The 15,592-nt window shown below is 35.1% G+C and overlaps 1 protein-coding gene across 2 annotated transcripts in view; it reads right to left on the reverse strand.

The window, feature by feature from the left end:
* LOC131941062 (receptor-transporting protein 3) overlaps window positions 1-15,354 on the reverse strand; it is a 51,069-nt gene extending 35,715 nt beyond the window's left edge. The window contains exon 1 of one of the 2 annotated variants that reach the window (XM_059300040.1): window positions 15,034-15,354. The gene's annotated coding sequence lies outside the window, so the exon portion shown is untranslated. Of the gene's footprint in view, window positions 1-11,190; window positions 11,847-15,033 lie in introns of those variants that run through there. The other variant, XM_059300041.1, reaches the window with a different exon arrangement.
* Between the last annotated feature and the right edge of the window lie 238 nt (window positions 15,355-15,592).

The raw sequence follows: 15,592 nt of genomic DNA on the forward strand, positions 1-15,592 counted from the left end.
GTTTCTATACTTTCCTTTGAGTTATATTTGCGATATTCAAATATAATAAAACGACAAAAAATTATGGTTTAAAAAAAATTGAATATTCAAATTAAAAAATAAGATTATGTTTCCAAACTAGAAAATTATGCATTCAGTTTTTTTTAAACGTGATATTGCTTATAGTATAAAATAAATAAACAAAGTAATATTTCTAAAGCAAACTTTATTACATGTAATGCTGAAAATTTAGGGATTTAAGAGGAAAACTTATATTTTTAATTATTTCTTTTACTTTAAAAAAAACAAACATTAAATTTTATAAAAAGAAAAAGTCGAAGGATGATAAATTATTTAGACAAAAATTTAAATTCGAAATGGACACCAAGTTCCCAACAACTAAAATTAACGACAAATACAACGTGTCTTACTACATTAAAAGAAAAAAAAGCCAAAATAATTTTAAACCACGACCAAATTTAAATAAGCATCACCGGCGCATCCACTATCCCCTACCACTAGACCGCGGGTCATAAACTGTAATATGCCGTCGGATTATACTAATGTTATTAATGTATTCATCGGGGCCTGTTTTACACGTGTCGGTAGAGGGAGCATAATACAAGTTAATGAACTGGGTTTATGTAGCTTTAATCCAGTGGACAGCTATTAAGTAGGGTCTCTCATATTGAACGCGTTATGTAGGAGAGATGGTTTATGTATGTGACTATGTGTGTGCTGTAGGCATACGTGTAACAGCTTATGGTAGAACAATGAATGCTGGTAGGAGGGATCTACACATTATATATATATATATATATATATATATATATATATATATATATATATATATATATACAAATATATCAATACATACACATACATATATATATATATATATATATATATATATATATATATATATATATATATATATATATATATATATACAAATATATCAATACATACACATACATATATAATTATACATATATATATATATATATGTATATATATATATATATATATATATATATATATATATATATATATATATATATATATATATATATATAGATAATTATATTGATATATATACAAATATATCAGTACATACACCTACATATATATATATATATATATATATATATATATATATATATATATATATATATATATATATATATATATAAATGTATATATATATATATATATATATATATATATATATATATATATATATATATATATATATATATATATATATATATATATATATATATATATATGCAACAGCTGGCCAATACAGATTGGAACCTCTAACGTTATTCTACAAAACTCCAGCCATATGCCAGTGCCGTGCATGACATTGAGACAAACTTTTTTTTTTCAAAACTTCACCGCTGAAATATAAACCTGAAATCTGCTTCCATTAAAAGGTCGAGTTTATCCCACGATGTATTTTTTTAACACCCGAACCTAACCCTAACAATAACTGAAACAACCTCTTTCAATTACCACCAGAGATAGGGAAACATTTCACAATTGTGGGTAAGGTGGCGGGAGGCAGGGTGGTGGGGGGGGGGGGGGGTCATGGAGACACAGGTGAAGGACGGTCACGTCTAAAAACAAATATTAATAAGTTTTATATCAAAGACGTTCACATTGACGTCTGATGTGGGTTTAAGTTCAATGTACTTGAAGCATAAACATTTACGACATGTAGGATACTTTCCAGTACACCTTTACATACATTAAAAATAAAATAAATGTATATCCCTATATAAGAACTCAAACAGAAATATATATATATATATATATATATATATATATATATATATATATATATATATATATATATATATATATATATATACTAGCCGTCCCGGCCAGGCCCTGCTCTGGCTTCTGTGAAAAACCTTTCTGTTAAAGACCATTACCTGTGTGAAACGCAAACATAACGCTAACACAACTACAAATACAAACGAAAACAAAAACCTAACAACAAACCCAACCACAAACACCAATACCAACAAAAAAAAAAAAAAACGAAAAAGCAAACGAAAACAAACCAAATCCAAACGCAAAACCAACCAAAAACACAAATACAAACCCAAAGAAAAAAACACAAACAAAAACGAAAAAAGAAAGAACAAAAACGAACCAAATCAAAATGCAACCACTAACGCAAACCCACCTAAACACAAAGAAAACACTAACGCGAACATAAACGCCCGGGGCGGAATCACCTGTTTTAGCTTAATGAACGACGATAGTACCCCAACTTATTCATAGTCTTTTGCACTCACTTAAACGAACGCGCCTGTTTCAATTTGATGAACAATTATAATACTCCAAGCTTATCCGTAAAATACCTACAACATTTGCACTTGATCAATCCCCGCTAATTATGTAATTATTTTTTTTTCCCAACACCAAAACAAAGTAATTAAAAAGTAAATACTTTTCCACAAAATGCAATGGTTTTATAAAGGGAAGTAATTGTGTTTTCCTAATTTATCAAAGGGAAGTAAGTGCTATAGGACTGAATAAAGACATGATTAGAATTGTTGTAAAAGATGATATTTTTTTAAAACTTGTGTTAAATGAACATGCCGACAATTATTACTGTAATTTGAAAAATGAAAATGATTTCCCAACACTTTCAATAGTAATTTTTTAACTCATAAATTTAGACAAATGCGCACGCTAATTGTCTCACACTTAAATCCATCCAAGACCATCGACAAACATATGCGTTACATACAGAACTGAGCTTTATATATTAGATATATATATATATATATATATATATATATATATATATATATATATATATATATATATATATATATATATATATATACACACTCGTATATATAGGCTACATTCTGGATGATAACCATAATGTGAAACTTGATGAGAAATACATTGTGAGGGTAATAAGAAAACGCAAAATTATTTCACCAGATTATACATTTATTTCAAGGCCAGACTATACAAAAGTGCTGAGCACGAATAAACAAATATTTTCCTTATTAAGTTTACCTTATTGTGGGGAGGGTTAAGGGGGGGGGGGAGGGTCTATCACAGCGTCCAGGTCATACCCCCATATTCATGTCAGCAGAAAGTTCTTAGCGTACTATACCCAACACAATGTCACCCCCCCTCCCCCACCCCTCTACCCCAGGGGTGCTGCCAACTGTAGCCAGCGACGGTCATTATCTTGGCCCCTATCAACATTATCAACCTATCAACATTATCAACCTATCAACATTATCAACCTATCAACATTATCAACCTATCAACATTATCAACCTATCAACATTATCAACCTATCAACATTATCAACCTATCAACATTATCAACCTATCAACATTATCAACCTATCAACATTATCAACCTATCAACATTATCAACCTATCAACATTATCAACCTATCAACATTATCAAGCTATCAACACGTGACAACCTACAAGCGGTGACAGCACCCCCCCACCACCACCCCCACCCCCCACCACCACCACCACCGCCTCTCCCCCTCACCATATCGCCAAATGTACTAAAAACACACAATATAAAACAATGAATCCATTCCGTTTTTCATTCTTCCATCGCCAGCAATATATCGCTGTGAATCAAGATAGCAATCATACGACAGGGGGAGGGCTGGCACTGGTCTTTAACCAGCACATGCTTGACATTAATTAATTAGAGAACCTAATCTAGATGTCAAGACTTATCAACCCGACATGTGTATTTATGCATTTTAATCATCTTAGAGTGTATATTATTATGTCTGCCTATTTCTAGATGGACATCACATGAATTAAAAAAAAACGCTCTACATTATAGTATTATACTTTACACCACTGCTGAAGATTTACACCATTTACTATACAAAAGGGTGTTTCAGAACAGAGTACATACATTATTATATAAATTCGTTGCTTATAAAAACAAAGCTTTTTAAAATTTTGAAGCAATTCAGTGTACACAATATTTTACGTACTACAATTTAAACTTCACGATATTTAATCCCGACATGCTTTTTAGGCAGACTTTGTAAAGTTATCGTATAGTCAACTCAACCATGATCAATTAATGTCCAATAGCTTTATTTCCCCAACTTGAGACAGGTACTTATTAAAACTGAGTGGACTCATTAATATTGTATAAAGTATTCCCGTGCGTACTTACTCAACAAAAACTGCTTATTAAAGGGACGCTCGATCCCATAATGTCACGTTTATTTTGTCATTATAGGCCTAAAAAGGTTTCTCTATAGACCTACTACTTTATTCTCTAGTCAACACATTTTTGGGCAATGTGGTATCCCAGTTGTGTTTTGTCGCTATATTTGTTAGGGTCAGCGTTAGGATCATGTTAAAAAATATGATCGAGGCATTGGCAGAGGCGTAACTAGGGGAGAGCGGGTAGGGCAACCGCCCCGAGGGCGCCGACCCTAAGGGGGCGCTAAACGTGGTAGATAATAATGTAAAAAGCTCATTACTGATTTATATATAGAATAAAGAAAAAAGACTGCTACTTGGTATTACGGACTTATTTAATTGTTTTCTACATCAAATGTGTGACACCAAAATAAAAAACAAAGAGACTAGTAAAAAGCGCCTTGAGCTTTCCAACTGAGAGGGGTGGGGGCGCTTTTTAACATAAGCGAATAGCCATGTATGGGCATAATATGGGGAGGGGGTGCGAAATTGATAGTTCGCCCTGGGCGCCGAAATAGACCGTTACGCCTTTTGGTTGGGGCTAGGGTTATAGCTATGATTAAGAGCAGGATAGTTAACAAGCAAAATATACCTGCACACCAAAAAAAATGGGTTCTTTAAAGTGCCATAATTTGACCCCTTTAATCAGATTTACATCCCCTCCACCCCACTCTTCACATTTCACACCGAAACGAAAACAACAGCAAGGCAATTACATTCAGTAGTTAAGTGTACACAATGTAGTGTGTACACAATGTAGTTAAGTGAAGTAGTACACCACGAGAAGCAGACGACAGCGGCTTATCTGCCCTGCGCGTTCCTAATGCGCACTGCTCCCCGGCGCGCACGTTCTCTTCGTTTAGCTCCGCGCCGTGACGCCAACTGCGCATGCGTCCCTAATTTGTAACGACTGACAAGTCGCTGGCCAGATTTTAACACTTGCCACGAAAACTGTTGTCACGTGTCGTCGCTTTTTTTATTATGATTATAATTTATTGTTTTTACACGACATACTAAAGCAAAGGCGAATACAGAAGGAGTATTCGGACACAGAATTGGGTGTTTTTACACAACATACTAAAGCATAGGCGAATACAGAAGGAGAATTGGAAGACATAATTTATTGTTTTTACACAACATACTAAAGCAGAGGCGAATACAGGAGGGGTATTGGGAGACCGAATGGGGTGTTTTTACACAACATACTAAAGCAGAGGCGAATACAGAAGGAGTATTGGGAGACAGAATGGGGTGATTGTTGAAAGGGGAATATGAGAAATTAATATGATAAATTAAAACAAGATGCAAAAACAACATTTATAAAACAAAGCAATATATATTTTTTAGTAAACCACAGCTCCAGAGGCGTAGCGACCCTTCCTGTCGCACGGGGACAAACTTTCGATTTGCACCCCCCCCCCACTCAAGATTTCGATTTGCACCACTCCCCCTCAAATTTTCTATTTGCAACCCCTCCTCAAGCTTTCAATTTATTATTCCAACCCATTTTGGCGCCCCCTAAGGTCGACGCCCGGGGACATGTGTCCCCCCCCTCCCCCGCCCCTCCCCTTCGCTACGCCTCTGCACAGCTCAATAAAGAAAGTGAAATTCACTTAAGGAATTGAAGAATATGCGGCAGGTAGCCTAAATTATAATTGAAAATTAAATGTTTTGTTGACTACAATGTACGGGTTGTGTGATCAGCAATTTGTCAATTCGTATTTACTTTTCCCAACTAGGTCGTGAATTGGAGTTACTTCCCATAAATCATCTACACACATACCGATTCAGTTCAAGCAAATGATTGTCTAAACTCAAACGTATCAAAACGTCTTGTGAGTTAGGTTCTTGGGTAGTTTTTTTTTTTTTTCTCTTTTCGGGATTTAGACTACCCAGTGTAATCAGTACGCGATTAGAGTAAGCAACGCACTTACATGGAATTGATAACACAAGGGGCTGGCCTGATGAGTTGCACATTTTGTTGTTCATACACATTTTATTGGGCAGAAGTAATTATATATGGTCTTGACATGTTCAAGGGTAACGTTGATTGGAATTAGCAGCTAAGGCAGTTAATTTTTTGCGGCGGTCTTTTAGATACCACTTAGACAATTACATTTATAATGGGCTTACAAATGTAATTTGAAGGTAGATAAAAATACATTGATATTAATGCAAGTCTACGCTAGAAAATATACAAGTTATACTGCAGTAGATTTTAGTCAGAATACATGGCTGCTATAGGCCTACTAACTCAATGTTAAGCCAGAGTTAACGCCCCACCTTACTTAGAGTTGAATGCCTTAGATATTAAATCAAGACGATTTTTTTATTCTGATAGGTTTGAACTACATTCTTTAATGACAGTGGCATGAGCTACTGCTCGACCACTCAACTCCTTCAACAAATAGCCAATAACACTGTTATACTAGACAAGCATTGTCTTGGCAGACATTAAATAGCAGACAGTCATAACAGACAAGCAATAACAGACTTTCCATGCAGACATTCAATAACAGACTTTTACGGCAGACATTCTTCTTCTTCGTTTTTAATTTTTTTGTTGGAAGGGATTCCCTCCAACACAATTAAGTAAACCTGTCAACTTGTTATGCTCCATTGAGGCCATTGACTCCGATTTCAGCCTGATTTTCTTTTGGATTTGATTCCATAGCCTTTATACAACCAAAAACAAACTACAAGGCAGCAGTTGTTTAATTTTGGAGTTGTCTCTCCTAGAAGAGTGGTTGTCCCCAGCTAACGAGCCTCATCTGCCCGAGGGGTCGAACTCGAGACTGTTCAGTTTAGCAACCACGAGCTTTACCGACTCAACCACGTCAACCAGATATTCAATAACAGACTTAAATAACCAGACATTTTAATAACAGACTGTCAAAACAAGACATTTAATAACAGACAAGCAATAACACACATTCATGTCTGATATTCCCACATTTTATAACTCACGTGTTTCTGTAAATAAATATGTATTTGAATATTCGTCATTTACATAATCCATTCTCCCTTTAGACTATTTGACTATACGAAGGTCTTTGTTTAACTACAAATATTATTCACTAAATCAAGAGCTGTTTGAAAGAAGAGACACAAAAACATCATGTTGTTTCAGAAAATAAACGTTAATACTAACCACGCATGCGCAGAAATTTGTGAACATTACACAATGGACTTTCCAAATTACACATTACAAAAACATCAGAATTTTGTATTTAATAACCAGCTGGTCCTTATGCATGCATATGTGAATTGTGCATCAGAATATGCATGACCGCTATGGTCCAATAGAGCAAGGAGAAGGGTAGGAGTGAGCAGAAATGTGTTTTGTCGTTGGTAGGACAACAGGACTACGAGAGGACACAGCAATAAACAGGCATATGTCTTGTTTGAGTTAGGACAATAAAAGTACATAGCACATTGTCTGAGAAGTCCTGTTTTGCTAAGAGCACCATTATGGTAGGTTAGATATCACATAATATAGCAGAGGCGTAGCGACCCTTCCCGGCGCCCGGGGACAAACTTTCGATTTGCACCTGCACCCCCCCCCTCGAACTTTTCATTTGCACCCCCCCCCCCACCCTCAAATTTTCAATTTGGCGCCCCCCTAAGGTCGGCGCCCGGGGACATATGTCACCCCCCGCACCCCCCCCCCCCCCTCGCTACGTCTCTGTAATATAGTATGTATCGTAACCAGTATTGCTGCTAAATTGCAAAATTTTAAAAAACTTTCTTTTTAAAAATCCACAGACAATCGTATTGACTTAATAAATTAGCAACATACTGGGGAGGGGGGGGGGAGGCTGGGGAGTTGAAGGTTAGCAGCAATAGGAACATTGGGGTCGGGAAGGGGTTGGGATCGGAGGGGGGGGTGAGTAAGGGAAAATGGGACCGAGTCACGGGGGTCAGGGAGGAGTAGGGAAGGAGTATATGACGAAATAAGGCCACAAAATGGAACAGAGGGGTGTAAGGTGGAGAGGGGGGATGTGTACTGTACCTCTTTTTTTTTACACCCCAGGCCAATGCTAAAGGTCAAGGGCGAAGTTCTGAAAAAAGCACATGTTTTAAATTGGCGGCACATAAACGACTGACGTCATAGAGTTTGGGGTTGTCTTGGGTCTGTCTGTTGACAACCGGGGTAAATGTTATTGTCTGCTGTCTGTATAAAGGATGGGGATGGGGGCGCGGGGGGGGGGGGTTGTTCTGTCACTTTATTAATGGGTGTTGGTATTAGTTATTTGATTGATCTTTTTATCGATGTCCTAGAGAAAACAAAGCTTGTGACATACGCTCAACTTCATTAACCGTGAATATGAAAAACATATTTTCCCTGACATGAAAATGATTAATAGTTAGGTTTTTTATTTTATTTTACTGAATTGAATTTTTTGAAGTGTATTATCAGTAATTCTCATAATATTAACTCAATGCCCAAAACTTGCCTTGAAATATTTACATTGGGGCAGTAAAGACAGATTTTAGAACTACTTGTCTAAGCTGTATATGTACATGTAGAGTCTTGATTGATTTTTTTTAAAAATATGATCTTCTTTTTCTTTGTTTTTATAAGTCCTATTGTTTTTTTTTTAAATATATTTTTTTTCTTTATTATGTGTAGATTATGTTCACCTTTTCTTTTATGCTTCTTCAATTCTAGTGTTGGAAAGGATTACCACGAACACGATTTTGTATTACGTGTCAACTTGTCTAACGACATATAGGCCATTGACTCCGATTTCAGCCTGATTTTCCTTTTTGGATTTGCCCTAAGCGTTAGTGGAACTAAGAACAAACTACAAGGCAGCAGTTGTTTGATTTCGGAGTTGTCTCTCCTAGAAGAGTAGCTGTCCCCAGCTAACGAGCCGGGGGATCGATCTCGGGACTTTTCGGTACAGCAACTATGAGCTTATCCGACCCGACCAAGCCTATACACCAAAACAAGACTATTGAAAATAAACTAACCACTGATTTATATTTTAAGTGCTATGTCTAGTCGGCATATTAATAAAGTAATAAAAAAATAGCATGTGTGTATATAAAACAAGAGTTGAAAAACTAGGAACATGGAAAAAAGACGGACACAGTTTGAAACCCATTACACCAGCGGCGCTGATAAAAAACAACGACGGGTATATTAACCTTTAATGGTGACCTTTGAACTTTACCGAACCCTACAAGATAGAGACGAATTAAGGTCGCGAAGGTTGTGTACCACAATTTTTTTTAACAGCGTTAAAAAATAAGTTCATCTTTAAAAAAAAGATACAACTATATTTATAATACACAGTTCATGTGGGGAGAATGGACTCAATATTTACATTGGGAAGGTCAGCTCGACCCGATGTTTATAAGGCGACGCCCACTGATAGACTAAGCATTGGTGTCATGGAAATATGGGTGTTGTGGTGTCATGCTTACTTGGGTGTTGTAATGTCATGTTCACATGGGTGTTGTGGTGTCATGTTTACATGGGTGTTGTGGTGTCATGTTTACATGGGTGTACTGGTTTCATGTTTACATGGGTGTACTGGTTTCATGTTTACATGGGTGTTGTGTGGAAATATGGGTGTTGTGGTGTCATGTTTTTACGGGGGTACTGGTGTCATGTTTACAAGGGTGTTGTGGTGTCATGTTTACATGGGTGTACTGGTTTCATGTTTACATGGGTGTTGTGTGGAAATATGGGTGTTGTGGTGTCATGTTTTTACGGGGGTACTGGTGTCATGTTTACAAGGGTGTTGTGGTGTCATGTTTACATGGGTGTTCTGGTGTCATATATATGTAGTGGTGTATATTCTTGTCTTGACATGTCAGGTTTTGTGTGTCTTGTATACGAAAACGACACTCACACACAGATATACACATACACATACACACACACAAACACACATACACTCTCTCTCTCTCTCTCTCGCACACACACACACAAACACGCACACAAACACACACACATACACACACACCAAGGGAGACAAAATTTGTAAAACGTAAACTTGAAAGCCGACGACGTCAAACACTCTAACACCGTCCCGCTCTGGTGACCTACGCCAACGTCCCACCTGCCTCCCCTCAATTGACTTTCCGCATCACTGACTCGGTCAACTCTAACCCCCCCCCCCCCCTCCCCATCTCATCCTTCTACCCATATTTAATTAGAGTTTAAACAGTATAATTCTGGTTACATTTTCGTTGAAATATCCGTTTACTTTTTCATTAATAATAAAAAAAAATAGCCATTATTTGATGATTAAACACCTGTTCGCACACTTTGGTTACCCAGACCCACGTATTCGTTTGGTTGGTATCGCTGATAACGATACTTTAATTAATCCTTAACCCCAACCCTAATTCGAATACTATATTAAACTATTAGCTTATCCATGAACGAATATATGGGTACGACGTATGTATCAGACCCATCTATCACTAATAAGGATTTGCTTCTATTACTTATCCTGGATAGATTATCTGCACCAACAATACACTTAATTATTCTCATTAGTTGTATTTAGGTTATACGATTATCCCACACAATTTTATAGATAATCTTGCATATCCAGATAATTAGCCAAAATTTTTAAAAAGTTAAACTTAGAACGTACAATATCCCAGACTATTAACCCTTAGATAACCGTAGCCATAGATTCTAAACCACATGTTATTATAAATAGAGCCAGCTCACAATTAACTCTAAGACAACTGACGCCATCAACTGTACATCACAAAGCTATTATAACTAGAATTTATTCACCTACGATTAACCCTTAGACACTCATATCTACAATGTTACTATAATTATAATCCACTCATTAAGGGTTAATCCTTAAAAAAAAACTGATGCCATCGAATCTACATTACACAATGTTACTATAAATAGAATCAAATCACTTACGATTGACCCTCACACGGAACCGACTCTACACCACAATGCAGCTATAAATAGAAACAAAACAGCGGCACTTACTCCAGGTACAGTCCGCACATTGTCCAACAGTCCCGGAGGTCGTCCGCTAGTTACCTCCCTTGCTTAACCCCTTACTCCCTGTCACAAAAAAACACAACTCGCCATTTTTGTAAACACGTCTCACTTAAAACATCCGTAACCCACGCTCTTTCCTCCGCTAACTGTCCCACGCTACATGTCATATCTGTTATCGAATAAATCTACTTTTTTTCTGCCTATAGTTGTTTCCCCTTAGCAGATAGTCTCCCCTTTCTCACGTCGCCAAATTTAAAGGTAAAAAAAAAATCTTATTCAATGTAAAGAAAATTCAGTAGAAATTTACACAGGTAAGGGGAGAGAACTTGTGATCCCTACATGAAGAGTTATGGGACTTCGCTGCATGACAATGCGCTTTAGAAATTAATGCAAATCTTATGACAGTAGGCCTACATAAAACTATTTCTCCGTTTGCATTGTTAAAAAAATATTTAATTTACTTAACGTTAAAAAAAATGAAGGTAAAATGGTAAATTATTTTTTTTTTTTCAAATAGCTAAGTGGCAGTGTGTATTATTCAGCTGAATATATGGCCTACAACACACAACTTTAAATCTTCTGTTTACATTCAGAACTTCTATCGAAATCACGTGACATTTCTTTAAAAGAATTTTTTTTTTAATTTTAGAGTGATCTCCCTGTGTTGACATTGAATGTATAGGGGGGGGGGGGCTACCTTCATATTATGGAAATTGCCCTTACACGGGGGACCAGTGTGACCTTGACCTTTATTTTCACGGTTCCTGGAACCGAGAGCGGCGAAGGTGGTTAGGGGTGAGATAACCCGGGGTTACGGTTTAAGCTTACAAGGTTATCTCCCTTTGGATTATCTGTATTACCTCGGGGCAGGTAGAAAAGGGGAACAGATTCAGATTTTGCAAGAGTTACGTTTTCTTCCTCTCGCTATCAGAGTTTCTTTCAGACATCTGTATAAGGGCACCCCCCCCCCCCCACACCACCACCACCCCAATCCCTTTCCCCCAGAGAATAACAATCAAACTCTAACCGGATACTATCATGTAGATCCTATTTATATTTTTGAGGAGCAACTAAGTAAGTACACATATAGGGGCAGTCTCGATTTGACTCAAGGGAGAACAATTGATTAAGGACGTAGACGGACACCACACTTTCCTTCCGCCATGCACCCTCGGCTACGGTATTATACCAGTGTTTCTCTCATTTTTTCTCCAGGAGGGGGGGGGGGGGCTACTTGTGAGAGTGGGCGGACTTAAATTACCGGGGGTTGACGGAAGCTGGTTGAAGTATATATATGTATATATATATATATATATATATATATATATATATATATATATAATATATATATATACATATATATACATATACATATATATATATATATATATATATATATATATATATATATATATATATATATACATATATATATATATATATATATATATATATATATATATATATATATATATATCGTTCAGTGTGATTGAGAGGAGGTGCGGAAGGACGATAAATTCCCCCTTTCACGAAGAGTTACCGGACAGAATCTCCGGGATATACCAATAACTCTAAGGTGGATGGGATTATTTCTTCAGAATAATCTCTTAAGCTATTTCGGTGAACCTTTGTTACATAAACTAGTAACTTTTTTGTGTGCTTAGCCGGTGGGCCATGATGGATCGGCCATCTATGTCACTTTGACTTTATAGGCCATCTTTGTTACATAATCCTGTTGGACAGTAACCCATAGCACCGTCTGTGTACACTACATCATTAAAACAATTTTCCAATAGATAACAAGCTAAATCCTAAAAAGGTAGTCAAGCTTTCAACTACATGGTAGTAATTGTTTGTTTTTTTAAACCTGCCAACCCACCTCCATTGAAATTATGAAAACATCAACGTGTTTATAAACTGAAATTATGCAAACACACTCCAAATCTAAGTAACAAAGTGTTTTATAAAGTGCTTACATATAACTTTAGATCTAATGATGAACGGTGTTATCTTTTTTACCATCCTTTTACACTTTGTACTTAGCAAGCCACAGACTGTGATCAAATGTTTTTTGTGTACAGTTTAAAGTACTCAGAGACTTGGAATATCGCGGCCTGCTTCACCAAACGTATACATTGTTTGTGTTAAAGGGGCGTAATACACTGAAACATCTGAATTACTTCCCTTAAGTAAATAATATAGTGTTTCAGAGACTAGATATAACAATATATACATATATATATATATATATATATATATATATATATATATATATATATATATATATATATATATATATATATATATATATGTGTGTATATGTGTATATAATGGTTAGCTGCGATTAGTGTATATAATTTAGGGTAGATGATTTCAAATGACTGTTAGACTGGATGTATTTTGTGAGAGATTTTTATATTTCCAGCTACACGTTCATAAACAAACTGAAAATGATCTTTCAAATAGCTAATGCACTACCGCCTTGACCACTCTATTCCACTGACATAAAATAAAAACAAAATTCAGTCGCAAAATTTCGCCGGAAGAGGTACGAAACTCAACGAATGAAATAACATGACACAAAAAATGGAAGGCAGTTGGGGAGGGAGGAGCGGGGTTGATAAGATTAGACTGATGTAAACTAAACCGACACAGCAGTTAAAACTAAACGCATATGACAACCCAAAAAACACAACGTTGCGACAATACCAAGGCGCATGCGCAGTAATGGATGCGGTACCACGTGTTCAGATGACGAGAAATTTAAACCATATGTTCATCGTGAGAGGAACTTTTCAATGGTAAGGTTTATGAAAAAATGTAACCACACAACAAGCGACCGAACAAAAAATAAAATCATTGTTTATCTGTGGTGACAATGAAGACAATGAACCATCAATGAGAACCTCACCACAAGTTAGAACTGATGAGATAAGGTTAGAGATAGGCCTTGGTCGCTACCAACACGGACCTGCTATGGTTAATTTCGTCGTTGGTTTTAGAATGAGATTTTTATAACGCGCTAAATGAATGGTTATGTAAGGCATAAAGAAACACTTTTGATGCAACAATACTTACCAAAACTAACATTATCAAAACGTGTCAACGAGCTAATACAGATAAAATATGAATAAAAATATTAACATCTACATAATGTCAACATTTTATATGATAACTTAATCGAGTATATAAACGTGCATTTGTACAATAACGACATATATATATATATATATATATATATATATATATATATATATATATATATATATATATATATATATATATATATATATATATATATATATATATATATATATATATATATATATATATATATATATATATATAAATATATATACATATATATATAGGCCTATATATATATATATATATATATATATATATATATATATATATATATATATATATATATATATATATATATATATATATATATATATATATATATATATATATATATATATATATATATATATATACATATATATATAGGCATGTATATATATATATATATATATATATATATATATATATATATATATATATATATATATATATATATATGCTTATTAATTTATAAATATATATAAATTTATATGTATAGTTAAATATATAAATATATATATATATATATATATATATATATATATATATATATATATATATATACGTGTGTATATATTATGATAAAGAAATTATAATAATGTATTTTCGTCTTTTCAAAGCCCAACCATATCTTGAAACCAGATCCTTGTCCGTCTTTAAGCGAGAATTATAAAAAAAAAAACCACAAAGAAAATCACCAACTGATTAAATAGAACAATGAAAGCCAAAAACACACAGCGCTCCTCTATGAAATAACCACCGCGTACATTCAACTGTCTACAGCCTGTCTAAGCCAGGACATTACCGTGTCCATCACGCCGGCAGTATAAAATTGGTCTACTAGACTACACATCGCGCTGTCGCAATAGCGAGTTGCTAATGGTGCTACAAAGCGGTGTAAATTGATCTGATAGCTTGGCTTCGATTAGCGGTGTCGTTTGTATTTTAGAGTGCTTTTTACTAAATTGATTTAAATTAAGTGGATTAATGGATAATACCATTTTTTAGATATGATAGAAAAGTAGGATCTCATAAACGTGAGTTTGTTAAAAAAAAAGAGGAGACTGCTAATTCAGTGCTTTCTTTAACTATTAGACTCATACTCTGTCGCATAAACATCAGCCTACACAGGAACACATATACAAACATATATGCAAACACACCCGCGCATACACACATTGAGGCATATATACATGAACACTCATATAAACACAAACATATGCTCTTAAACACAATAATAATACATCATTGTTTACTGAGG

Source organism: Physella acuta, unplaced genomic scaffold (assembly GCF_028476545.2).
Source record: "Physella acuta isolate Inbredline_101_S28 unplaced genomic scaffold, ASM2847654v3 ptg000344l, whole genome shotgun sequence".
Lineage (NCBI taxonomy): Eukaryota > Metazoa > Mollusca > Gastropoda > Physidae > Physella > Physella acuta.